This window comes from Amblyomma americanum, chromosome 1 (genome assembly GCF_052857255.1).
Source record: "Amblyomma americanum isolate KBUSLIRL-KWMA chromosome 1, ASM5285725v1, whole genome shotgun sequence".
Taxonomy (NCBI): domain Eukaryota; kingdom Metazoa; phylum Arthropoda; class Arachnida; order Ixodida; family Ixodidae; genus Amblyomma; species Amblyomma americanum.
Genome location: NC_135497.1, coordinates 38,698,409 through 38,726,036, shown reverse-complemented (window position 1 = coordinate 38,726,036; position 27,628 = coordinate 38,698,409). Strand labels below are relative to the sequence as shown.

Genomic DNA, 27,628 nt, shown 5'->3' with positions numbered 1-27,628 from the left:
TGTTTAGGGCATTTTTTAGTGCGTCTGTAGCCACAGCATTTTTTTCGACTGCGGAAGATAACACAAGCACATATGGGCCTCTCCGCTGTACAGCCATAAATCGAGAAACTTAAATTGTACCTCCACTGGCATTTCATTGGTTAGCTAAAAGTTGGCAAGAGCTTCGGAGGTCTTAAAGATGTCAGCAATGACCTTGTGTTGTCCTTGTTTAGCTTGATGATTACTAGGAAGATGCACACAAATCGGAAGGTTGTTATCATATTCGTACCACGAAAAGCTTCTATTAGTTGACGATCTCGACAGGCAAGTCAGCAGAAGGTCACGAGAATTGGTGCAACACAGGAACAGGTGCATACTCCTTGCCACTGAATGTACAGATCAACATTAAACTTAACATAGGTAGAACACACATAGATGTTTAACAACTCCGGGAATACATCCGCATTGGTTCTGGAATCGTGCTGCTCACATGGAACCAACGCCTTCTCTTACCATCTCAGACAAGGTGGCATGTGGCAGCGTGTAATGTACCTAAGTCCTTGATTACAATGGAGTACACACTTCTTCTGGACAGCTGTTCGAGAGGAATGCAGGCATTTCTGGCTTCTTTGCCAGGAAAAGGTCTTCCACGGTGAGCAATTCTTGCAGATACCACCCTAAGGGTTGCTGCCACGATCCTTAATTGTTTAGAGACAATTACACCAGAAGGCCGGTTATCCTTTTATGTTTCTGCCTTAACGAAGGCATAGGCCCTCACCCATCTTCACAGAAGGCCCTAGTTTGGTCAAGTTGTTGGCTTCACACAAGTCTTTGGGCTTTGTTCTTCAATGTTTGGCACTGGACCTTCTTTTGCAGCGTGTAGAATTTCTTTGCAATGGCTTCATTTGTTTTCGCAGAAAGTAGCTGAAATTAGTATGCAACACGCCCAGCAAAGATGCTTCATAGACAGTCCCGTGTAAGACGAAGCACAGAGATAAATTCACAGAATGCGACAGTGGCCTAGTGTACAAGATCCCTTTGTAATGAGGAGCGTCATATGTTGGGAAATAAGGTCGGTGTGTCAACATACATCTAATGGAACATGTCGGCAACACAGAGAGGACATGGCAGCATGGTAGCAAGACACTTGTCGGACTATGGGTGCATTCCACAATTTCGAGAATGTAAAATTCTTAGGATACATAATCGATACCTTATGCGCGAGATATACCAGACGTACATCATACATAAGAATTGCTAAACCTGCGTAAGCACATCGTCAGTAATATTAACGGAAAGAAATGGCTATCTTGATAAATAATCACAACAGATGTGAGAAAATGATGATTACATGACTTCCCTCCTCTGCAATTTGGATGATGCTTCCAGTATTTATTTTGAGCAAAGCAATACATTCCTCAGTTGTTAGCCAGCGTTGTATCTGTGTCTTGCCTGTGTCCTGTTACACAGCGTGCTGTTTTGCCAAGACTAAAATACTTTCACATATTCTTAAGAGATGAAGTCTAGATCTGGAAAACGACCACAAGGGGTTCCAAGCAGATGTTTGCTTTCTGCACCCACTCTCGAAGAAATACAGACGAATCAACATGTGCGTCTGGAGATCACACAATGCTAGCTGTGGCATATACAATGTTCACAACAAACAAGTCAGGCAATTTTTTTTAATCCACAGGTTCTGGTTCCCTTTATTTAAGGTATACATGCGCCATGTAGTGAACGAAAGTCCTAACTAGATAAATAGAATAAATCATTTTGCAAACATCGCTACTGTAAAATGGTGTTTTCAAATGGCCACATTCACCCTTAGGACAGATCTGCATTTCATCTGCCGTTATATATGAAACATGAAAATACCAAGCAGCCAGATGAATGAAAAAAAATTTATTGGACAATATAGCAAAGGTACATACTGTCATACCACTCCACTGGTCCAGATGAGTATGCTGCTCAGGAGCAGCAGTATCCGTATGGGGCGAATGCCTCCACCTGTCGAACCATCCTACCTCCTACTTCTACGGCGGACTCCGTAATGATAGCAGTGAGATTATCATCCATTGTTTGAACATTAAGATCACCTTCTTCAGTTAAAGCCGAATATCTGTTCTTCAGGGAAACCCTGAATTCCTCTACTTTTCCTCTCACTGCTTACTCGTTAATGGGCCTCCTCTTCACTATATTATTCCGGTCCCTCTTAAAGTCGAAGCTAATTCGAAACTATACCACTCTGTGGTCACTACAACGTACCTTTCCGAGGACCTACACATCCTGCACAATGCAAGGTAGACCGCATATATTATGAAGTCTTACTTCATTTTTAATCGCACCATTGGGGCTCTTCCACGTCCACTTCCTAGAGGCTTTCAACGATCGGGTCTTTATGGCTGGATATAGGCGCGTAGGCGTATAAACCACCTTCAGCTTTTACCTTATTAAGCGTAACTACATTGGCTGCCACGCTCTCGTTAATTCTATAGCACTCCTGTATGTTGCCAGCTATGTCCTGACTGATCACGAGTCCGACACCTAGTTCTCGTCTGTCTGATAATTACATACTACCAGACTATCAGTCCTTTCAAGGATTAAGGTAAGAATGAAGTCAATTCATGCATAATGACAAAAATACGAAGAGAAACTGAAATTGATACAAACAAAACCGCAACAAATTATGCTTGCTAGGTGCTACACAAATGATCGTAAACCATGCAGAAATGAATGAAAATTCATCCCGAGATACCACAGGCAACACGTCTGCAGGTAGCTGATTCTAGTCGTGTGTGGTTAGCAGAAAGAAGGAATATTTGAAGCAATCTTTAGCAGCATTGAATTATTTGACATGTCGACTGTGTTTATTACGAGTGCTATCCACGATAGCACAGTACCTGCCAGCCCCTTAGTATAATCTGTATACGGCTCACCTGTCCTCCTAACCTCACTAAACCCTATGACCTCCCGTTTAATACTCGCTAGCTGTTTCATCGAACAGCACTGCTATAGGCTAGCCTCGATGGATAAGGTTCTAGCATTAAACGCTGCCAGGTTCAGTTTCCAATGGCGGCCTGTCCGCGGAGCCAGAGATTATTGCACCCTCCGCTGCGTCACAGGTCTGACCGCCGCCTTGGTCACTCGTTCCGCAACCACTGGGGCCGAGGGTAGAGGGTTAATTCGTGTAACCATATATTTACAAGGTTGTGGCCAAGTAATACACCAGGGTGGCCAAATCCTGCTCTGGTGAGATAGTGCGTAGTTAGTTCTGGTCACCGAGATCAGACCGCACCCCAGGCCTGGTTATGCAATTCCATCGACACGTAGAGTTTTATTTTTCAAATCCAGTGGAGAATTTCGCGGCACCGGGATTCGAACCCTGTCATCTTGCACGCGAGGCGGATGCTCCACCCCTAAGCCACCGCTGCATCGCCCAAAATAAATCAGCGGGACCGAAATGCGCGCTGCAAACCTTCAGTGCTACTTTGTACTCTTGCTTTCTTCTTGCGCCTAGACCATGATTTTTTTTGGTTTTACTTCTCTATGGGCAAGCCAGATGCGATGGCGGGTGGGCTGAAATCGTGTGTGCTTGAAGCGCTAGCTTCCCCGAGTACCATGAATAGGAGAAAAGCCGGACATTTTCTTGGCACCCTTGTTTTCTCTCCGCGCATGCGTTCCCGCCGCCTTTCTTCTCGCGATTAGAGCCGCTGAGGTAGGTGCGCGGCGGTAGGTGTCGCACCTGTCGCTCCACGCTGTCAATATTCGAACGCTTTGCATACCAGACCAGCCATGCTCCTTCCCTGAGGCCCAGGGTTTAGAGATAACAATAGTCATGTAAATAAATCTGTGGTGGAAATTAGCAAAAAGCGATTGGAAGATTGGGGGCTCAAAAGTAGAGAGATGACATAAGGTTAAAATTGTAGGAAGACGTATTTTAAAGAAAATGGCGAATTTTGAAAACTTACAAGGCCGTTAAACAAAAATAAAGGAAAAACTGAGCATGGTGGCAACTGCCATTACCCCGCTTCAAAGGGGACGCTCATACCTTCCATCCATCCATCCATCGAACAGCCTAACGCTTTGCATACCAGACCAGCCTGGTGGTGGTCCCACTTATTCATTCTAGGGGGCGCGGCCGCACTTCCTTATACCAAAAATGAAATCGAAAAATCGATTTCTTTGTTTGCTTTTTGTTTGTAGAACAAATTTTTCGCGCTTTATTGCTGAACAGCAAATGGCGAACGACATAGAGGTTTTACCATAACTGATGCTTTGAATATTGACGGTTACGTGAGAAATACTCGTATATAAACATTTTATATTTATCTCACCATACTATAACTTGAATGATAGCGCCATTCATGAAGCGCAAAGTAACTGTAAGAGAAAAGTAAACGACATATGCATCTTTCCTTATTATAGCTTTTGCTTCGAATAAGTAAACATTTACACGTGTACTCCTTTCCACGGACGCTAATTTCACGAAAACCAGTCCTCGGGTTTCTTTTTTTTTTTTACAAAGCGGTCTGTGACACGAGATGTGTCAGCACGAACATGCCTGTGGACGTTCAGCAAAGCAGGCGCGATCAGCCGCTCCTCGGCCATCTTTGCCCGAAGCCACGCCTTCTAACGACAGCGTGTTGACAACGGGCGCTCTGCCGAGGCGATGCTGACTGGTAGTGAAGTCAGAACCTGCAGTAGAGCTCGTACGTTAGCGTACTGTTCTTCAACGCAAGCATCAAGGGCCTCAAGGGTGGTAGCCTGGCAGTGGGGTACCACTCGTCTGCCGGGTCCATTTCGATATCTAGATGAGTAGCTCAGACGCAAGCGTTCTTGCTCTCGCAGCTCGGTTACAGACTAGCATACACCGGTCTGCAAGACTTTCGATTCTAGAGTCGTTGCTTTCGACGCCTTCTGTCACGAGAACACTGGCCAGGCAAATGTGCAAGGCGTGCACCGAAAGGATTTCTGCGTGTCCACGCTCGCTGGCAGCGTTGGAAAGGAAGCTGAGGTGGACGCCTCGAGCGACGGATGTGTGCTGAGCTTCTTCGATGGCAAGAAGGAGCTGGCTTTACAGGAAGTACCTCCAGAGGCGGGGCGAGGGCGCGTAACCTTGCGCGTATAGAGCGATGCCCTCCCCCCTTCAACCGGGAAATGGAAGCGAACGTAGCGGAAACGACTCGAAAGTTCGAGAGAAAATTGGAGGGGACACCTAATCCAATATATGCAGACGGTCGTTCCCTACTTTACATTCATAGACCCCTGGGAGTCCTCATACCCCTCCTGGCGCAGTGGTGCAGCGGTCATTAATTCAACTGCCACCTGCCAGGGTGGGCAGTTTGCTCACTAAGCGCTCACGCCGCAGGGTCACGTGACCTAGGTGCTGTCGCGTTACAATTCACGCCGACCACTGGCGACGCGCGCCCCGGCGGGAGTGTGAGCGTCAGCTCCACACTCCCCTCTCCCCCAAAGCGGCGCAACGACCATGTCCTCCTTCGGATAGAGACTACCGCACGCGCTGTTCCTCTTTCCATTTTCAACAAGAATATCCTCTCTCTCTCTCTCTCAGCTGCGCTGTCGACGACGCTATGTGTGTGTGCGCGCCTGCCTTGGCGCGCAGGGACGAGCAGACGCGGCGCGCCGCACAAATGAATGTCGTGAGTCAGCCCGCGCCGTAGGCCTAGCTTCGAAGAGAGGTGACTCCTGGGGAAACACCGCTGAGCGGCCAGCCGACGACCTGCGAGGGAGCGCGGGCCAGTCTTCGGGACGGCGCCATCCTGGCCCAGCAGTCGTCGGGCTGTCGCAGTGCGCGGTGAACAATGCGTGTTTATTTGGCGTGCCTGTCTCGTACATTGCTGCACTGCTGTAAGATCTCTAATGGTACTGTAGCCTTTTTTGCGTATTGTGTTACATGCGTTGCATTGTATTAGAGAACACTGTGTACACATTCTTACGAGTGCCGCGTAAGCACCTCTGTATCGACTCTGCTATGCGAAGCTTGTTTTGCAGTCAACCTTTGACTCCGACCCATCCTCTGGCTTGCTACCGGCGAAAGCGGGGCACCAAACGACCACAGCCTTCTGTCCCTTGGTGGCTGTTCATCCGGTTGAGCCTGCCCCGCCGAGCCGAGGGCGTCTCCTTTGTGACCGGGACCGCTACCCCCGCACGCTTTAAGGGTGTTTGGAAGGCGCCCCACCCGTGCACACGTGACAGCGGGACCCGCACGAAACCACTGTTGAACTTTTTCAATGAGACTTCGTTGTGGCGGAAAAGCTACTTACACTGTACAAGCAATGTTCCGGTGAACGTACAAAGTAGGGTCGGCTTGACACGTCACACAGTCGCTGAGAGGAGCTTTCCAGTTCTGCGTCAAAGGTCACTTCTCGCCCCGTCACAGGTTTTTGAGGGTGGTGACCTTCTTCCCCGCGTGTCGGGTGAGCCTATTATTTTGGACTCCATCGGGACCCCGCGCTGTCCTGGCCGCATGTACTTAGGTGCTGCTTCAGAGGTGTTTGTTCTTCTTGCTTCGAAAAATAATCGGTGGGAAGTTTTCTCTACGTGCTCTGTGAAAGCCCGAAAATGGACGTTCAGGAAGGTGTGCAAAGGGTGTCTGGGGGGGGGGGGGGGGGGCGTCCGCCCCCTCTGCCTCCCTCAGGACCGCCACTAGACCAGCCACACTGCAGTGCCTGATCACAGAAGACTTGTACGCTGAATGACGATATCGTGCATCAGCGCAAAACAGGGCCTGCACCAAGAGCGCATTCGCCTAAGACGCACACTCGCGCGAACACTTCAGTGTAGCCGTGGGCAGCGCACCACAGCAGCCCTATCGGATTACAAGTGGCGCCCCCTACAGGCCGTGAAACTAACATGGTCAGAGCTTTTTTATTCATCCGTAAAGGAACCGTTGTAACCCTTACACTAGATAGTATGCCGTGAGGTCCATGAATTCCTGCTGAATAACATTTGCAGCGCCAACGTTTTTGTTATATTTTTTCAACGTCAGGGTGCACGGTACGCCTGCCTCGCCCCCCATAAGCAAGAACGAAAGAAAAGACAGCAAAACTGTTGCTTTGCGAAAAGCAAAATGCGGAGTTACCGCAGCGGTGGCCGGGTCGACTGAGCATCCGCCTCGCATGCGGAAGGTGCGGGGTTCGATCCCCAGTGCCGCCGGGTTCTCACCGGTGATACAATGGGTACAAGCTTCCACTGCCTGGTGTTCGGCTTATTTAGGGTGAAATGCTTGCGAAATTGGTCTTCGACCCCACTTTGAGTAATAGTGTTCGGCTTATTTAGGGTGAAATGCTTGCGAAATTGGTCTTCGACCCCACTTTGAGTAATAGGAAAACCTTGTACCATCGCGCTCTTTGGCCACAGATGCCTTTGCGTCATAAAAAAAGGAAACATCATCCTCATCAAAATTCGTCTTTCTTGCCATCTGTATCCTTGTCGGCCATTCATGCTACATCTAGTTCTCGCTTCTTCAATAAAATGAGAGAGCAAAATGGCCTTTAATACTGCGTGTGCCTCCGCAGTCCTTCTGACCTCGCTGTCATGACATGCCCTCTAATTCCCCGAACAGCTCTGCTGGCTGGTCTCTAGCGTTAAACGTTTCCAGGCTCAGTTTCCAACGGCAGCCTGTTCTATGTCATATACAGGGTGTTTCACCTGAGACTTTACACAGCATTTAAAAATAAGTTTTTTGAGTTAGAATCGCGCTTTTTTTGGCATAGCATTGTCAGCAGCGGAGTACATCAGAATACAACTAAAACCTGCTAATTAGAAAAATGGTTATTTAAAATCAGATGGTTAACTTTTTAACTATTACTGTTCGGTACCTTGATTACAGAGACGCGCGTAGCCCATTGTCAGTGATATCTATATAAGTTTTTAGATGTTCCAAAACGCGGTTAGCCTCGGCGCTGTGACCCGACAAATTTTGGCCATTTCCACAAGTTACGTGCACTGGACGGGTTGCTTTGGCTGCAAGATTTTTAAAAGCGCGCATATTTTGCCCAATATAGGCAAAATTTGCTGGGCCACAGCGCCGAGGGTAACAGCGTCTTCAAAATTCTGAAAACAGATCGGGATAATATTGACGGTGGGCCTCTCAATAATTCACGAGCCCAACAGTAATAGTTTAAAAGTTGACTATTCAATATTACCTAACCAGCAGCTAGTTAGTAGGTAATACTTGTATTCTGATTTACTCACACCGCTACCGATTTTACGCCGAAAAAAAAAACGCTCTTCTAACTCAAAAAGCCTATATTTAAAAATCGTGTAAAGTGCTAGGTGAAACACCCTGTATATCTGACTGCCGCCTTGGTGAGTTTCTCCACAGGCGCTGGGGGCTGAGGGCCGGGAGTTAATTGGTGTACCCATGTAGGAGGTGGTGGCCAAGTGTTATTAGATGGTCAAATCCTGCTCTGATGAGAGGATGCGTTGCCGGCTGTGTTCGCCTATTCGCTGCTATACCAAGCTGCACCCCAGGCCGGGTTATTCGAGTTCACCCACACTCAGATTTCTTATTCTAATCTGATAAAGACCTGCGGCGCAACCGGGATTCGAACCGCGGGCGTCTTGCACATGAGGTGGATGCTCCGACTCTACGCCATCACAGCGTCCTTGAAGGTGCACTGAAGAGGAGTCTGAACTCTCTTTACGGCGGGAACTCGATCTACACGTTCCGAGCATTCTTAGAAACCTCGAATTATTGTCCTGTGCAGCCGATTTCCCTAATTAGTCCCGTGGCGGCTTGCCTCACTGCCATCGGCGGAGGGATATCTAAAATCAAAGAGTACACGCGTATTTTTATTTCCGCGGGCCTGATTTGCGGCTATGTTGTCTGCGACTGACACAATTTATTCTCAGAAAGCTAAACAAATTAAATAAAAGCGGAAGCGAAGCCGCCGCGAGACTGGCTTAAAGGCACTCCACGCATTGGTTGACTCCTCCTACCTTCAGCGTTGAGTTCAAAAAAAGGGCGCTCTCAGTGCAAAGGCAGGAAAAAACAGTGCTTTTCACGGATGACGGAGCAGCCAACCTTAGCCAGCCCTTTTCTTCGAGGGCTCCTCGTTTAAAGCCTGAAATAATCACCGGCAGTACAACAAGTAGTGTATGAAGCCCCTGTAAGCACGTGGAGTGTATCGTTTAGAAGATTTCTCAGAAGTGCCTCAAAGTGGAGCTGTCTGTTTCTCCCGTGAAAGCTCGCATATAACGCCACCACATTTGACTACCGCTCTTGTGAACCGGTAATTCAGCACGCAAACCTGTGAGCGTACTTTTAATATTCTCCCAAAGCCCACATGAGTCAGGTAGTTTTCGTGTGCTGAGAAAAATAAAGTGCCGCCGGTATCGCTCCGGTGACTCCTACAGCATCTGTAAGCCTGATGCGACCAGGGATTGCAGTGTCGTGACACCAATTGCGCAAGTGTTAAGCGGGCCAGCCATGTCCGGTAAAGAGTGCCACAGTTGGAGCTGTGCCTTTGTGTCTCGCGAGGGAGTGTGGAAGGGGTTGTCCCTCGCAAGTTGACCTCACTTGACTCCCTAGCAGGAAATGAGCCTTTTGTCTGAACTGTGACGAGAAGACCATCTCCACTTGCAGAAAATGTGCGGTAGCTTGCAAAGACACAGTTATGCTTCGTATGAATTGTACCCGTTCCACATGATTTCCCCTCACTATGTGATGCCTAACAGTGGTTAAGATATGATAAATAACGAGGATGAGGAGGACGAGTAAAATATTTTCTTGCCATATCTCTTTTTTAGTGTGTGTGTGTGTGTGTGTGTGTGTGTGTGTGTGTGTGTGTGTGTGTGTGTGTGTGTGTGTGTGTGTGTGTGTGTGTGTGTGTGTGTGCGTGCGTGCGTGCGTGTGTGTGTGTGTGTGTGTGTGTGTGTGTGTGCGCGTGTGCGTGCGCGTGCGCGTGCGTGCGTCTGCGCGCGTGTGTGTGTGTGTGTGTGTGTGTGTGTGCGTGCGTGCGTGCGTGCGTGCGTGCGTGCGTGTGTGTGTGTGTGTGTGTGTGTGTGTGTGTGTGTGTGTGTGTGTGTGTGTGTGTGTGTGTGTGTGTGTGTGTGTGTGTGTGTGTGTGTGTGTGTGTGTGTGTGTGTGTGTGTGTGTGTGTGTGTGTGTGTGTGTGTGTGTGTGTGTGTGTGTGTGTGTGTGTGTGTGTGTGTGTGTGTGTGTGTGTGTGTGTGTGTGTGAGAGAGATAGCATGACGTGCGTGACTGTTTAAAAAATATACAGCGAGGTATACGCTTCGTTAAAGGAAACATATCCGATCTTTTTGAAAGGAAAGGACCGATTTTTTTCGAGAGTGCGCTCTTGATCGGTCCTCCGATCGAAACGTCGAGTCAAATAAAAATGTTTCCTTTAACGAAGTGTATACTTCGTTATATATACGACCTTAACAAAAAAATCAGGCATTTAATGAATTCTTAAACACATGTATAACTTTCGGTCTGTCTCAAATTATTTGAGCCCACCCGTACGACTGACCATCCATCTAACATTCTCGACCTTACTTTGACTACTTAGCCTGATTAACTCTGTGCTCCATCGTACATTGCGGGCCTTAATAACCACGTTGTAGTCCACACTACCTTTTCCACTAATATTGCCAAAAGTACTAAGCCAAAAATTACTATCGCTGTACGACAAAGGAGACAGCATTAGCATGAATCGTCATGTTCTTGTATTCTATAACGATTTCGCCTCTATACGTATCCTATGCGTTCTACCGAGTCCAACTGTTCTCTCTACAAGTTCAAGCTGTGGCGCCTAATAACACTTTACATCCACACCGTCAGCATAACAGGGCGACCACGTTCTTCATAGTTTAATAGGACCGGATCACCGGTACGCATATCCGACGTACCCAATGTTTTGAACCAATCATCCTGTTCCGTTTTTACTTCTGTCTCTGCCGCATGCGCCGATGCATGGCATCACCTTCAACCAACATGGCATTGTGAAAATTATCGACTCGCCTAAATGTTCACCTTCCTGCGGTATCGATGATATCAATTCTAAAGTTTTAAGAAATACTAAACATGCTTCCAGTCTTTTTCTTTCCCTCATTTTTCGGCAGTCGTTTGATACTGGCTCCGTCCCACATGACTGGGGAATTGGCATGGTCATTCCAGTTTTCAGGAAAGGTGTCCCATCATCCCAAGGTAATTACCGAGCCATTCAATTCGCTAACTAGTGTATGCTCTAAGATCATGAAACACGTCATCTACTCTAATGTTGCTACATTTCTAACATCGGTCAACTTTTTTCATCCAAACCAGCACGGATTCGGGAAAGGTCACTCATGTGAAACCCAATTAGCATTGTTCCTGCGTAACATTCATCCCTACCTTCACGGCCATATCCCAACTGATGTACTATTTCTAGATTTCGAGAAAGCGTTCGATAAAGAACCCCATTCCCGCCTTTTTACTTAAAATGTCTCTGTTAAACATTCATCCGAGTGTCTTGAACTGCATTAGAAGCTTTCTGACCGACCGCATGCAAATTGTTTCCTCTAATGCCCCCCCCCCCCCTTCTCATCATCTTTCACGTTCTTTCAGGAGTACCCCAAGGCACAGTTCTTGGCCCTTGCTCTTTCTAATATACATTAACGACCTGCCTTCCGCAGTAACGTCTACCATCCCCCTGTTCGCGGATCACTGCGCGCTCTACCGCCCCCTAACTAACGCCGACGATATGCTTCTGTCCCCCAAAATGTCCTGGATAGCATGCAGCAGTGGTGCATTACGTGGCTAATGTGTCTGAATACTACAAAGACTACCAATCTCTTTTCACCGCCGCCGAAATTATACTTCACAAAATTATAAAATTAACCATACTACAATTACTTCATCTAAACCTTTTAAATATCTTGGTATTAACCTCACTAGTGATCTGTCATGGTCTTACCACGTTAACCAAAAAATAAATTCGCCTAATAGAATAATTGGCTATTTCCGTCGTAACCTGTCCATGGCGCCTTCTTCCTTAAAATTACCACCGTCCAAAACATTTGTGCGACCTAAATTTGAATACACCCGCGCAATCTCTGGACCACACCAGTCTAACCTCATTTACATTCAATGCACATGCTAACTAGCGCTTAAGACAAGGACAGAAGACAGACGTACACCACGAATGCTATAGACATCAACTCTTTTCATTCCACACAGACACACTCTATATATAGGCAAACATGTACAACGGATCCCACCCTAAAGCGCATGTAGAACGGCACCTTCTGGTTTAATAATAATAATTGGTTTTTGTGGAAAGGAAATGGCGCAGTATCTGTCTGATATATCGTTGGACATCTCAACCGCGCCGTAAGGGAAGGGATAAGGGAGAGAGTTAAAGAAGAAAGGAAGAGAGAGAGAGAGGTGCCGTAGTGGAGGGCACCGGAATAATTTCGACCACCTGGGGATATTTAACGTCCACTGACATCGCACAGCACGCGGGCGCCTTAGCGTTTTTCCTCCATAAAAACGCAGCCGCCGCGGTCGTGTTCTAACCCGGGCACTCCGGATGGAGGTGGTGGTAAACATTTATTATTTACAAGGAGGTGTTTGAGCCCAGGCCCAATGGCCCAGGTCCTCACAAATCTAGGTGGAGCTCCTATTCCGGAGTCCCAATGGCGTCTAGCGCCTCTCGCGCCCTGGCGACCAAGGTCCGTTGGGACTGCAGGTCATGGCAGCTGAGCAGCGCCGCCTCCCACGCCTCCCTAGAAGGGTGGGAGATGAATGATTGGGAAGGGTGGGTATTGGAAGGGCAGGCCCAGACCATATGGAAAACGTCCGAGAACGTCGCTCCGCACAGCCTGCAGCCACCATCAAATTCTGAATTGAAGTGTTTCAATACTGCCGGGCACACCATTAGTATTTGTAAAAATATTGAGAAGAAGCCATTCGTCTGCACTCCGGAGACCCTTACAGGGTTCAGGACAGCAACGATGACTGTCCTTATAATATGTAGTGATGTCGTTGAGTGTAATTAGATATTTGGTGGGCTCGTAGTAGGCTTCCTGAGCAAGTGTGAGTGCCCAGGGAGAGAGCACGCGGGCCGCCAGATAGGCTAACTCATTGCCCTGGAATCCCTGGTGGCCGGGAGCCCCGATGAGTTTACAGTTGGGAGAGTCGCTGAACCGACAGCAATTTTGTAGGATGCGCCAGGCGAGAGGAGGTATCCAACCCAGCTCATAGTTACGACAGGCCCCCTTCGAGTCGGTAATGATGTGTTTCACTTGTGGGACAGAGAGTGCGAGCGCAATCGCGATTTCCTCCGCGTGTGTTGCGCTGTAGGCGCGGAAAATGAGTCCTGCCACTGTGGTGTTGTCGTGGACCACTGCTGCGGTGAACCGCCCCCACGGTGGGGACCATCAATGTCCACGTAGTACACGTGTTGTTGTCGACGATAATGTCGTTCCAGTGCTTCCGCACGCGCCTGGCGCCGGCCATTGTGGACAGAGTGTGACATGTTGCGGGGAATGGGTCGGACCCTGAGGGCGCGTCTCCAGGGTTCTGGCGCTCGTACCCGTTCCTCAAAGGTGATGGTGTGTTGGATGTGGAGTCGGTAAAGAATGCGGCGACCGGATGGCGTTTGTGATAGGCGCGTATATTGGTTGACGAGATGGGCGTCTCGTAGTTCCCGATAGGTGTCGACCACCCCCAGGTCCTACAAACGCTGGTTGGACGTGGTAATGGGAAGGTCAACAGCCCGTTTGATGACTTTGCGGTGCATTACCTCGAGTTGGTCCTAGTCGTGTTTGCGCATGTGAAGGTAGGGGGTTGAGTAGAGAATTCTACTCGTTACAAAGGCATATGCCAGCCGCAAGGCATCTTTGCTTCGTAACCCCCCACGCCACGCTTGTTGTAGACTCGGCGTACCATACGGCCCACCTGATCACCATACATGCGGAATTTTGCGAGTGTTGTGTCCGGTCTGCATTGTTGGTGAATAAAGAGACCGAGGATGCGGATCTCCTTGGCCTCTCTAATCGGACACGAAGGGAGTGTGAGGTGAATTGAAGTGTCCTCCCGAGGAGACGATCGAATATGGACAAATTCTGATTTGGTGGGAACACACTGGAGACCACAGTATGCAGCGTCCACTGCCTCCCCTGCCTGTTGTAGGCAGGTCTACATGTGCCCGAGATTGCCTTCTGTTGCCCAGATAGAGAAATCATCCGCAATAGGGCATATCGAATGCCGGGCATAGAGCTTAATTTTGCGGAAAGGTCTTTCATTGCAAGGTTGAAGAGGAGGAGAGACGAAACCGCGCCCTGTGATGTGCCCCGGGATCCGATGGTATAGGGTCCATGTTCCTTGTCTTGAATTCGAATGTAGGCCTGTCGATTCGTGAGAAATTGACAGATGTATCGGTATGTATCCTGACCACAGTTGGTATCTTGGAGGTGGTTAAGTATTACTTCATGTTTTACATTATCAAAGGCTCCTTTCAAATCCAAGGCCAGGACTACCTTGTCATTGTGAGAGAGTTCTTTGGGCTCTAATGTGTCAGGATGGAGTTGTAGAAGGATGTCTTGTGCGCATTTCTGTGGTCGGAAACCAAACATAGTGTCTGCAAAAGTGTGATGTGTTTCGAGGTAAGTGGACAACCTGTCTCGCACCATAGTCTCCATCAGTTTGCCGACACAAGATGTGAGGGAGATAGGGCGCAGGTGCTCCACATCAATTGGCTTGCCTGCCTTAGGAATAAACGTCTCTAAGGTGGTGGTGGTAGTGGTTTTATTAAAAATAATAGTAAAAAGGAAGGAAAAGATTTTTGCTAGCCCCGGCATCTGCCATCGATACTGAAGCACCTGAGCTGGGGCAGCGTAAATAAAGGACAGCAGGCAGAATGGAGAAATGAAATGAAAGAGGTGAGGGGATAGGAATAGAACGTCTCTAAGGCTGTTTTACAATCTGGGGGGTGAGGAATCTCTCCAAGCCAGATATGGTTTATGAATTCGAGGAGGGTACGTTAGGCTGCATCCGGAAGGTTCGGCAGAAGTTTGACGGTAATCCTGTCCCGGCCTGGGGCAGTACCATGAATCATTTTGGCTAGGGCCTCCTTCAAAGCATGGAGCTTGAAGGGGGCGTCCAGCTCCAGATTTGTTTGCCCTTTGTATGAGCATTGATAAAGGCGAGGGTCCACCGTGGTACAGAGATATCTGGCACACAATGTTCGGGCCAGTTGTGTTGTTGTACCGGGAAAGTTATGCATTGCACGTTGTAGGTGCCGCGCCGTTTCTGTACGCGTTTGATTGAGGTCAATAAGTGCACGAAACATACGCCATGTGTTGCGGCCAGACATCTGGCGTGCAGCCGTGTTGCATCGATCCACCCAGTTAGTGTCGGCTAACTGAGCGGCATAGTCGACAGCCTTGTGGGTGAGTTCAAGAATGCGGTGTCTTTGTTTCTTGCTGTGTTTCTGCTTTCTCCATCGTTTGGTGAGACTGCGGCGGGCCTCCCAAAGATGGAGAAGATGGTTGTCTACTTCAGGGGTGGAATCAGTGAGCTTAATATATTGTTCGTTTTTGCGGAGAGTTGTCATTAGAGAGGTCACCCATTCTTGATATCCCGAGTGAACGATGTCGACAGAGGGAAGTGTCGAGCGGAACTTAGTCCAATAGGGAATATGTGTTTGCGTTGTGCGGCGTTTAAGGGGCCGTGTGTATATGGTCGTATTAATGATGCAATGGTCACTGCCAAGGGTGTCGTGGGTGTTAAGCCAGTCGGCGTGCCGAATATTGCGGGTAAGGGTCAAATCTGGGCATGTATCCCTGGTTACCGAGTTGCCCATGCGAGTGGGGTTGGCCAGATCGGTATGGAGGGTTGCACCCAGAGTCGAAATTAGTTCCGCCAATTTTCTGCCTAGGGGTTCCTCCCTAAGGTAGCCCCATTGCCGACATGGAGCATTGAAATCTCCTACAATGAGCAGGGGGTCGCGTCCAGCCACGCGCATTGCTTCTGTAAAGAGCATAGAAAAAGTTACGTATAATTTTTGGGGGGCAGTATATATTAAGCACATAAATCGAGCGGTCTTTGCTCCGCAAAGGTAAGACCGTGACCATGACATAGCAGTATTCGGGGGTCGATGGGAGGGTTACCTCTTGTGCTGTATAGTCTTTGTGAACTAGGATGCAGGTTTGTGTGTCCCTCTGGAAAGTCTGATAGTTAGCGAGTTTGGTGTTGGCTCCGGGCTCCTGAAGAGCGACCACGGCCACGAGGAACTCAAAGGTTTCAAAGTAAAGGCGAAAGTGGGCTCGCTTCCGCCGGTCCTTGAAACCCCTGCAATTCCACTGGGTTACTGTGAAGGGATGTGTTTGTGTCGGTGCTCGCAATCTAGGATTGGGGGCCATGATCGGAGGTTGAGGGGGTGAAGGATGCTGCTGTGGTAAAGAGGTTCGATCCACTGCAGCCCGAAGCCGTGGGGAGGGCGCATTCCTCGTTATCGGAATCGTCAATGCGACGAGAGAGTTTTGTGGGGCGTTTGGGAAACCTACGGGGTCTTACGCGTTTAGAGATACGTGGGTTTTCGAGAATCCATTTCTGGATTAAGACTGATACCGAGCGCGTGATGCGGGCAGTTATGCTATCTATCTGGGCAGCAATGGCAGCATTTATGAGTTGAGGAAGCTGTGCAGCAATGTTTTCGATAGCCGCCCCTAGGGCCTCCAGGGCATGATGGTGCGTTTCACTCGGTGGCGAGGGTACCCGTTCAGTTATGTTATCGTCGTCCTCCGTAAGGGAGGGCATATGAGAAGAGTTTTGAGCGGCCAGAGCGGTAAGTCCGGCTTCGAGCTTCTCATTCTGTGCCCGGAGAAGAGCAAGATATCGTTTAAGTTCAGCTTCGAGGGGCGAAGGGGGGTTAGTGAAAGTGGGAGAGGGAAGTGAAGACGGGGAGGACTGGGACGCCACTCGACTTGCCCAACTGCCCACCTGTGATTGTTTTGGCTCCCGCAGTGGGCCGCGATCGACGACGCCTTTTTGCTGACGTGGCCCGGGCGCTGGGTTCCCGGTGTCGCCGCTTGATGGCGCGGCCTTCTTGGGTTATGATGGTGCCAGTTGCTGGCGTTCCTTGTCGTTGTCTTGCTTGGAGGTGTTGGCGCGATCCCCTCGTTGCGCGTCTTGATTGGCACCGCCGGGTGGCGTGTTCGCCGCCTTGTCCGAGCGTCTTGGTGGTGGTGGTCCTTTAGCCCGCTTAGTGGGCCCGCCAGGTGAATGGATTACTAGTCGAGCGCCCTAAGCACTAAGCCACCGCGGCGGGTCTTTCAGGTTTAAGAAATTTAATTCTTTTGATGACAAAGATAACGACGGGTACGTGTCTTACACACGACTGTCGTTCCATGTGAATGAGGAAGGCTTCCAGTATTTCGCGTTCCTTCTGGTCTGAACTTGCAAAAGTGACCCTTGTCTAGTTATATATCGGCGCACAGTTATCCTTACAACGTTTGCAATGTGCCGCCAAGTGTCCAGACCCTGACAGTTCCTCGACAGCCGGCTTGTGCTTCATAAGCCGAGCATTGATACAGCGGCCACTTTGGCCGATGTAGCAATTCCCGCATGGCAAGGCATTTGTGTACACCACATTGGTCCTGCAAGCCACATACAGCATTTGATGTTTTATCGGGCAATGGTTTTTTTTTCTTTTCTGAGGCAACATTAACAGCTTTACACATTTTGCCGAGCTTAGCGGGTGCAGTAAGCACAACTCGGACCTTGCCTTTCTGCGCCACCTTCTTTAGGCGGCGTGTCAGCTGGTGGGTATAGCGCAGTGCCACGCATCTAGCTCGCTCATGAGCTTGTAGCTCAGTCGTCGTTGCCTGCTTCGAAGCGTTTGTCGCTTTTAACAGGCCTTCAGCAACGGATGTCACGGGCTCCCTAGGGAAGCCCGCCTTCGTCATGCGATCTGCTTGCAGGTGCACACTCTCAATCACCTTGTGTGAGCAGGACTTGTCTAGGGCAACACGAAGACATGTCTTGGCGATGCCTCTCTTTACTAATTTAGAATGGGCCGAACTAAAAGTCAAAAGTTATTTTCTGGACCTTGGCTGGTACATATAACATACTCGTGCGTCACTCAGAAAAAGCCGAACATCCAGGAACTGTAGGCTGCCGTCTCCAGAAAGCTCATGGGTGAAATTAAGAACATAGGCAGAAGACTGAAATACTTCCAAAGTTCGTTCGACTATAACACACTTTCTGTCATCCTGAGTAGTTTTAGCAACTACCAAAAAGTCGTCGACGTATCTAGAAATCTTTAAAATCTTGTTGTTGTCAAGGCACGCCTCAATGCCTCTGTCCTAACTGGCCAGAAACAATTCACTTAGCGCGGAGGCAACACAAGAACCGATGCACACACCGTGGCGTTTAACGTAAATCCCGCCATTAAAATTAACAATGTTCTAGAAAGGTAAAACTCTAAAAGCGTTAAAAAATTCACGAAAGAAATAGCTGCATCGTTTTGAAAGCCCAAGGTTGCTAAAGATTCAATGCTCTCTTTCACTGTAATTAAAATTTCACTTTGAGGGATGGAATAAAACATGTTTTCGATATCAACCAAGAAGGCAAAATTAGCCCCAGAAGACAGTTCCTCTTTCGAAAAAAAATCAATTACATCTTTGGATCTAGCCCCTCTGAACGGGCCATTAACAGGAAGGAGCTTCAACCGCTTTTAGATGAACTGAAAGAGGAGAGCCTGTTTCAGCGACAATCGCACGTAGAGGGATTTCAGGCTTGTGTGTTTTAGCCGAGAAGAATACTGTATAGCCATTCTTGCCAGCACCTTCAATCCTTTTTTTGCAGACTAGCCAAATTCAGGTCATTGCAAAGGAAAATCGCGTACTTTTTAATCCTTGCACCAGTTGAACGCTGTTTCAATAAATTTTTCTGTATAGCCTCACGCGCTTTGGCTAGGAAGAAGTGTCTTGGCGACACTGCAAACCCACCTTCCTTCTCGGCAACAAGCAAGGTGAGATCATTAGATTTTCAATAGTCAACACTTGCATTCGCATTGAGCTTAGCCTTCTAAGAACGGTTATCCTTGCTTAGGAGACAGTCCATATACCTTCAGACGTGCAACGAGTTTCCTTCTCCTCAACAGCCGAGTTATCAACCTTTTTCACCATTGAGACAAGTCCCACTGAAGTCTTTTTAGGCTCTGTGGAAAACTTCGGCGCGTGACTGAGTACAGGCTCAACTTCCTGTGGTAGGACACACCCACCCACTCACCACACAGCCACCCACACAGCTAGGATTACAAAGAATTATCTGGTGCTTACTGCAGCAGATAAACTCGGCAAAATGTGCAAGGCTGCTAATGTTGCCTCAGAAAAGAAAAACAAAAACCATTGCCCGATAAAACATCCAATGCCGTGTGAGGATTACAGGACCAATGTGGTGTCCACAATTGCCTTTCCATGGGGGAATTGCTACATCGGCCAAACTGGCTGCTGTATCAATGTCCGGCTTATGGAGCAGAAACCGGCTGTCGAGGCACTATCAGGTTCAGGACACTTGGCGGCACGTTGCAAACGTTGTAAGGATAACTGTGCGCCGATGTATAACCAGACAAGGGTCATCTTTGCAAGTTCAGACCAGAATGAACGCGAAATACTGGAAGCCTTCCTGATTCACACGGAACGACAGTCGTGTGTAAGCAACCCATCGTTGTCTTTGTCATCCAAAGAATTACATTTCTTAAACCAGAAGGTGCCGTTGCACATGCACTTGTGGGTGTGATCCGCTGTACATGTTTGCCTATATATTGAGTGTGTCTCTCTGGAATAAAACCAGTTGATGTCTATAGCGTTCGTGGTGTCCGTCTGTCTTCTGTCCTTGTCTTAAACGCTAGTTACCATGTGCATTGAATCTAAATGAGGTTAGACTGGTGTGGTCCAGAGATTGCGCGGGTGTATTCAAATTTAGGTCGCACAAATGTTTTGGAAGTTGGTAATTTTAAGGAAGAAGGCGCCAAGGACAACTTATGACGGAAATAGCCAATTGTTCGATTAGGGGATTTTTTTTCTTTGGTTAACCTGGTAAGACCATGACAGATCACTAGTGAGGTTAATACCAAGATATTTAAAAGGTTTAGTTGAAGTAATTGTAGTATCGTTAATTTTATAATTTTGCGAAATATAATTTCGGCGGCTGTGAAAAGATATTAGTACAGTCTTTTTAGTATTCAGACACATTAGCCACGTAATGCACCACAGCTGCATGCTATCCAGGACATTTTGGGGGACAGAAGCATATCGTCGGCGTTAGTTAGGGGGCGGTAGAGTGCGCAGTCATCCGCGAAAAGGGGGATGGTAGACGTTACCGTTGAAGGCGGGTAGTTAATGTATTTTAGAAAGAGGAAAGGGCCAAGAACTGTGCCTTGGGGTACTCCTGAAACAACGTGTGAGTAAGATGATGAGAAGCCATTAGCGGAAACAATTTGCATGCGGTCGGTTAGAAAGCTTCTAATGCAGTTCAAGACCGGATGAATATTTTAAAGGAACAGTTTAAAAAAAGGGCGGGATTGGGGTACTTTCTCGAAATCTAGGAATAGTGCATCAGTTGGGATATTGCGGTCAAGATAGGGATGAATGTTAGGCACGAACAATGCTAATTGGGTTTCACATGAGTGACCTTTCCGGAATCCGTGCTGGTTTGGATGAAAAAAGTTGACCGATGTTAGAAATGTAGCAACATTAGAGTAGATGACGTGTTTCATGATCTTAGAGCATACACTAGTTAGCGAATTGAATGGCTCGGTAATTACCTGGGGATGATGGGACACCTTTCCTGAAAACTGGAATGACCATGCCAATTCGCCAGTCATGTGGGACGGAGCCAGTACCAAACGACTGCCGAAAAATGAGGGAAAGAAAAAGACTGGAAGCATGTTTAGTATTTCTTAAAACTTTCGAATTGATATCATCGATACCGCAGGAAGATGAACATTTTAGCGAGTCGATAATTTTCACAATACCATGCTGGTTCAAGGTGATGCCATGCATCGGCGGATGCGGCAGTGGCAGAAGTAAAAACGGAACAGGATGATTGGTTCAACACATTGGGTACGTCGGATATGCGTACCGGTGATCCGCTCCTATTAAACCATGAAGAACGTGGTCGCCCTGTTATGCTGACGGTGGGGATGTAAAGTGTTATTAGGAGCCACAGCTTGAACTTGTAGAGAGACCAGTTGGACTCGGTAGAACGTATAGGATACGTATAGAGGCGAAATCGTTATAGAATACAAGAACATGACGATTCATGCTAATGTTGTCTCCTTTATCGTTGAGCGATAGTAATTTTTTGTCTTAGTACTTTTGGCAATATTAGTGGAAAAGGTAGTGTGGACAACAACGTGGTCACTAAGGCCCGTAGTATAAGAAGGAGCATAGAGTTAATCAGGCTAAGTAGTCAAAATAAGGTAGAGAATGTTAGATGGATGGTCATTCTTACGGGTGGGCTCAATTAATTTGACACAGACCGAAAGTTATACCTGTGTTTAGGAATTCACTAGATGACTCGACGTTATTTGACTCGACGTTTCGATCGGAGGACCGATCAAGAGCGCACTCTCGAAAAAAATCGGTCCTTTCCTTTCAAAAAGATCGAATATGTTTCCTTTAACGAAGCGTATACCTCGCTGTATATTTTTTAAGCAGTCAAGCACGTCATGCTATCTCTCTCTCTCTCTCTCTCTCGCACACACACACACACACACACACACACACACACACACACACACACACACACACACACACACACACACACACACACACACACACACACACACACACACACACACACACACACACACGCGCGCGCACGCACGCACGCACACACACACACACACACACACACACACACACACACACACACACACACACACACACACACACACACGCACGCACGCACGCACGCACACGCACGCACACACACACACACACACACACACACACGCACGCACACGCACGCACACACACACACACACACACACACACACACACACACACACACACACACACACACACACACACACACACACACACACACACACACACACACATACACACACACACACACACACACACACACAGTGAGGGGAAATCATGTAGAACGGGCACAATTCATACGAAGCATAACTGTGCCGGGGGGGAGGGGAATTATGACAGCTTGTCTTTGCAAGCTACCGCCCCTTTCCTGCAAGTGGAGATGGTCTTCTCGTCACAGTTCAGACAAAAGGCTCATTTCCTGCTAGGGAGTCAAGTGAGGTCAACTTGCGAGGGACAACCCCTTCCACACTCCCTCGCGAGACCCAAAGGCAGAGCTCCAACTGTGGCACTCTTTACGGGACATGGCTGGCCCGCTTAACCCTTGCGCAATTGGTGTCACGACACTGCAATCCCCGGTCGCATCGGGCTTACAGATGCTGTAGGAGTCACCGGAGCGATACCGGCGGCACTTTTTTTTTCTCAGCACACCAAAACTACCCGACTCATCTGGGCTTTGGGAGAATATTGAAAGTACGCTCACAAGTTTGCGTGCTGAATTAGCGGTTCACAAGAGCGGTAGTCAAATGTGTTGGCGTTATGCGTGCTTTCACGGGAGAAACAGACAGCTCCACTTTGAGGCACTTCTGAGAAATCATCTAAACGATACACTCCACGTGCTTACAGGGGCTTCATACATTATTTGTTGTACTGCCGGTGATTATTTCAGGCTTTCAACGAGGAGCCCTCGAAGAAAAGGGCTGGCTAAGGTTGGCTGCTCCGTCATCCGTGAAAAGCACTGTTTTTTTCTGCCTTTCCACTGAGAGCGCCCTTTTTTTGAACTCAACGCTGAAGGTAGGAGGAGTCAACCAATGCGTGGAGTGCCTTTCAGCCAGTCTCGCGGCGGCTTCGCTTCCGTTTTTATTTACTTTGTTTAGCTTTCTGAGAATAAATTGTTTCAGTCGCAGACAACATAGCCGCAAATCAGGCCCACGGAAATAAAAATACGCGTGTACTCTTTGATTTTAGATATCCCTCCGCCGATGGCAGTGAGGCAAGCCGCCACGGGACTAATAGGGAAATCGGCTGCACAGGACAATAATTCGAAGTTTCTAAGAATGCTCGGAACGTGTAGATCGAGTTCCCGCGGTAAAGAGAGTTCAGATTCCTCTTTAGTGCACCTTTAAGGACGCAGTGATGGCGTAGAGTCGGAGCATCCACCTCATGTGCAAGACGCCCGCGGTTCGAATTCCGGTTGCGCCGCAAGTCTTTATCAGATTGAGAAAAACAAATCTGAGTGTGGGTGAACTCGAATAACCCGGCCTGGGGTGCAGCTTGGTATAGCACCGAATAGGCGAACACAGCCGGCAACGCATCCTCTCATCAGAGCAGGATTTGACCATATAATAACACTTGGCCACCACCTCCTATTAACGCCCGACCCTCAGCTCCCAGCACCTGTGGAGAAACTCACCAAGGCGACAGTCAGATATACAGAGATACAGATATAGTAGGAATTCATGAAGCTCACGGCATACCATCCAGTATAAGGGTTACAACGGTTTCTTTACGGATGAATCAAAAAGCCCTGATCATGTTAGTTTCACTGCGTGTAGGGGGCGCCACTTGTAATCCAACAGGGCTGCCTGAGAGATGATCAGGAGGCAGCTTTGTGCTGTGCTGCGCTGCGCTGCCCACGGCGACATTAAAGTGTTCGCGCGAGTGTGCTTCTTAGGCGAATGCGCTCTCGGTGCAGGCCCTGTTTTGCGCTGATGCATGATATCGTCATACAGCGTACAAGTCTTCTGTGATCAGGCACTGCAGGTGTGCCTGGTCTAGTGGCGGTCCTGAGGGAGGCGGAGGGGGCGGACGCCCCCCCCTCCCCTCTTTCCATGTTTTCCCTTGTTTTCCATGTTTTCCCTGACTATTTCAGTCAAAATTCCCTGACTGCTGAATATGCGTGAAAACATATATTGGCCGATGATAACGGAAAGCATACAAGATCTACTCGCACAAGAAAAAATAAAAAATAAAAATCAATTGAAACTGCAAATGCGGCATTTAAAACAGATTTGCTTTTGCTGTTTGAGAGAGCTGATTTCTTAATGAAGGAAGTCCAGGTTAAAACTGCGACTTACAAAACGATCGTTGCTTCTTATTTTCTAGCTCCTTATTATGGCTGGCTGTCGTTTTGCTAATTCTTCCAAGCATCTGATATTTCCGCTAAGCATGTGTGAATGTCAAATTGATCACTTTGAAGTCGATAACAGTAACAAGAATTTGCTGCAAACACAACTGCATATTCTCGAGCAGTTCAAATGATCAAAATAGTTGAAACTGAAAGACAAACGTGTTACCAAAAATGTAAGGACGAAACCAAAATCACGGTCGATTTCCGTAGTTAGGCCAGGTGCGCTAGCAGTTCGGTTTGCCCTTCAGTTCCGGTGTTCAGCTCACGTTTTCACGGAAGGCAGTTGTTCAGATAGCGATTATGGGCTAATTCGCATTTATTTATTTATTTATTTATTTATTTATTTATTTATTTATTTATTTATTTATTTCAGGATACTGCAGGCTACTGTTTGGCCCAAGCAGGAATGAATTTACATTGTTACATAACCAAAAGAATAAAATTATACAATATTAGCAGCACACGGATACAAAATATACTTATAAACAATATTAGCAGGTAAGTATACGATGTTACGAATCACAAAAATTTTTGTGAGGAAAAAACAGATGCCGGTAGCCAATTCCAATCTTGCACTGTTCAAGGGGAAAAGAAGACTGTATTTAAGACTGTTAGTTTTGGCGAAAAGGGGAGCAAGTGAATGCTCATGAACGCTCCGAGTCCTTCTCACTAGAGGACGCTTAATGCACTCTGGAAGCCTGAGTTTATTTTTTCCTCTTAAACTATTAAATATATGCAGAAGGTCCTTCTCTACTTTACATGTATCGATCACTGGGAGTCCTACCACTCCTGACGCAGGGGTGCAGCAGTCAAGCGCTCCTATTGCAGGTGCTGCCATCGATGGGATTTGGGTTGGGTTGCTCTCTCCGAGCAGCCTCTCACGATCAAATGAGCTGCTGCCTGACACGGCGGGCAGGTTGCTAGGTATTTTATTCATTTATTTATTTATCTGAATCTCAATGATCCCATGTGTAACATCACATGAGGAGCGGGCGTATGAATGGCGGTTGACAATGACTGTTCCGTGATAATCATGAAGATGGCATGGCTTCCTCAAAGGCGGTCTTGAAATGGGCAGGTTCAGGGATTAGCGCTAAGCCGCAGGGAAGGTGATTCCAGTCGTGATCCGTGTGCACAAAAAAAGGACTCTTGGAATGTGACAGTGCCGGCACGATGGGGGATGGCCTGTGCGGGGTGTTGGACGCGCTGGTTGAATGAGCTTGCTGTCACGGGGTGAACGATGAAAAAAAAAAACCTGCGATAAAGGCAGAGGCGTGAAATTCGGTGACGGGAAGCGAGAGGGGAAAGTTGCAGCTGAAATTTTAAGGTAGATATGCTGGAATATCGTGAGTATATTTTGAAAGGATGAACCGAGTGGCACGATTTGAACTGATTAAAGGGCTGAAATGAGGTTATTTAAGGCGGACCGCTGGGCTAGTTAGAGATCTTTAGATTCGATGCACATGGTGACTAGGTCTAAAGACAAGGACAGAAGAAAGAAAGACGGACACCACGAACGCTAGACATCAAGCGGTTTTATTCCACACAGACACATTCAAGATATAGTTCGATCCCGGCCGCAGCGGCAGAATTTCGATGGAGGCGAAATTCCAGAGGCCCCTGTGCTGTGCGATGTCAATGCACGTAAAAGAACCCCAGGTGGTCGAAATTTCCGGAGCCTTTCACTACGGCGTCCCTCATAGCCTGAGTCGCTTTGGGACGTTAAATCCCCATAAATAAAAAATCATTCCGTATACAGGCAATCATGTACAACGGATCACACCCACAAGCGCATGTGCAATGGCACCTTCTGGTTTAAGAAATGTAATTCTTTGGATGACAAAGACAACGATGGGTTGCTTACACACGACTGCAGTTCCATGTGAATGAGGACGGGCTTCCAGTATTTCGGGTTCCTTCTGGTCTGAACTAGCAAAAGTGACCCTTGTCTGGTTATATATCGGTGCACAGTTATCCTTACGTTTCCAATGTGCCGCCAAGTGTCCCGACCCTGATAGTGCCTCGACAACCGGCTTGTGCTCCATAAGCCGAACATTGATACAGCGGCCAGTTTGGCCGATGTAGCAATTCCCGCATGACAAGGCAATTGTGTACACCACATTGGTCCTGCAAGCCACATACGGCATTTGATGTTTTATCGAGCAATGGTTTTTTTTTCTTTTCTGAGCCAACATTAACAGCTTTACACATTTTGCCGAGTTTATCTGGTGCAGTAAGCACCAGATAATTCTTTGTAATCCTAGCTGTGTGGGTGGCTGTGTGGTGAGTGGGTGGGTGTGTCCTACCACAGGAGGTTGAGCCTGTACTCAGTCACGCGCCGAAGTTTTCCGCGGAGCCTAAAAAGACGGCAGTGGGACTTGTCTCAATAGTGAAAAAGGTTGATAACTCGGCTGTTGAGGAGAAGAAAACTCGTTGCACGCCTGAAGGTATATGGACTGTCTCCTAAGCAAGGATTACCGTTCTAAGAAGGCTAAGCTCAATGCGAAAGCAAGTGTTGACTATTTAAAATCTAATGATCTCACCTTGCTTGTTGCCGAGAAGGAAGGTGGGTTTGCAGTGACGCCAAGACACTTCTTCCCAGCCAAAGCGCGTGAGGCTATACAGAAAAAATTTGTGAAAAAGCGTTCAACCGGTGCAAGGATTAAAAAGCACGCGATTTTCCTTTGCAATGACCTGAATTTGGCTAGTCTGCAAAAAAGGATTGAAGATGCTGACAAGAATGGCTATACAGTATTCTTCTCGGCTAAAACACACAAGCCTGAAATCCCTCTGCGTGCGATTGTCACTGAAACAGGCTCTCCTCTTTCACTTCATCCAAAAGCGGTTGAAGCTCCTTCCTGTTAATGGCCCGTTCAGAGTGGCTATGTCCAAAGATGTAATTGATTTTTTCTCGAAAGAGGAACTGTCTTCTGGGGCTAATTGTGCCTTCTTCGTTGATATCGAAAACATGTTTTATTCCATCCCTCAAAGTGAAAGTTTAATTACAGTGAAAGAGAGCATTGAATCTTTAGCAACTGTGGGCTTTCAAAACGATGCAGCTAATTCTTTCGTGAATTTTTTAACGCTTTTAGAGTTTTACCTTTCTAGAACATTTGTAAATTTTGATGGCGGTATTTGCGTTCAGCGCGACGGTGTGTTCATCGGTTCTTGTGTTGCCCCCGCGCTAAGTGAATTGTTTCTGGCCAGTTTGGACAGAGGCATTGAGGCGTGCCTTGACAACAACAAGAGTTTAAAGATTTTTAGATACGTCGACGACTTTTTGGTAGTTGCTAAAACTACCCAGGATGACAGAAAGGATGTTCTAGTCGAACGAACTTTGGAAGTATTTCAGTCTTCTGCCTATGTTCTTAATTTCACCCATGAGCTTTCTGGAGACGGCAGCCTACAGTTCCTGGATGTTCGGCTTTTTCTGAGTGACGCACGAGTATGT

General features: G+C 47.7%; 1 protein-coding gene across 1 annotated transcript in view; it reads right to left on the bottom strand.

Annotated features, from left to right (window-relative positions):
* The window catches only part of LOC144127717 (uncharacterized), a 142,623-nt gene that overhangs the window by 101,018 nt on the left and 13,977 nt on the right, over window positions 1-27,628 (bottom strand). The window lies entirely within an intron of this gene.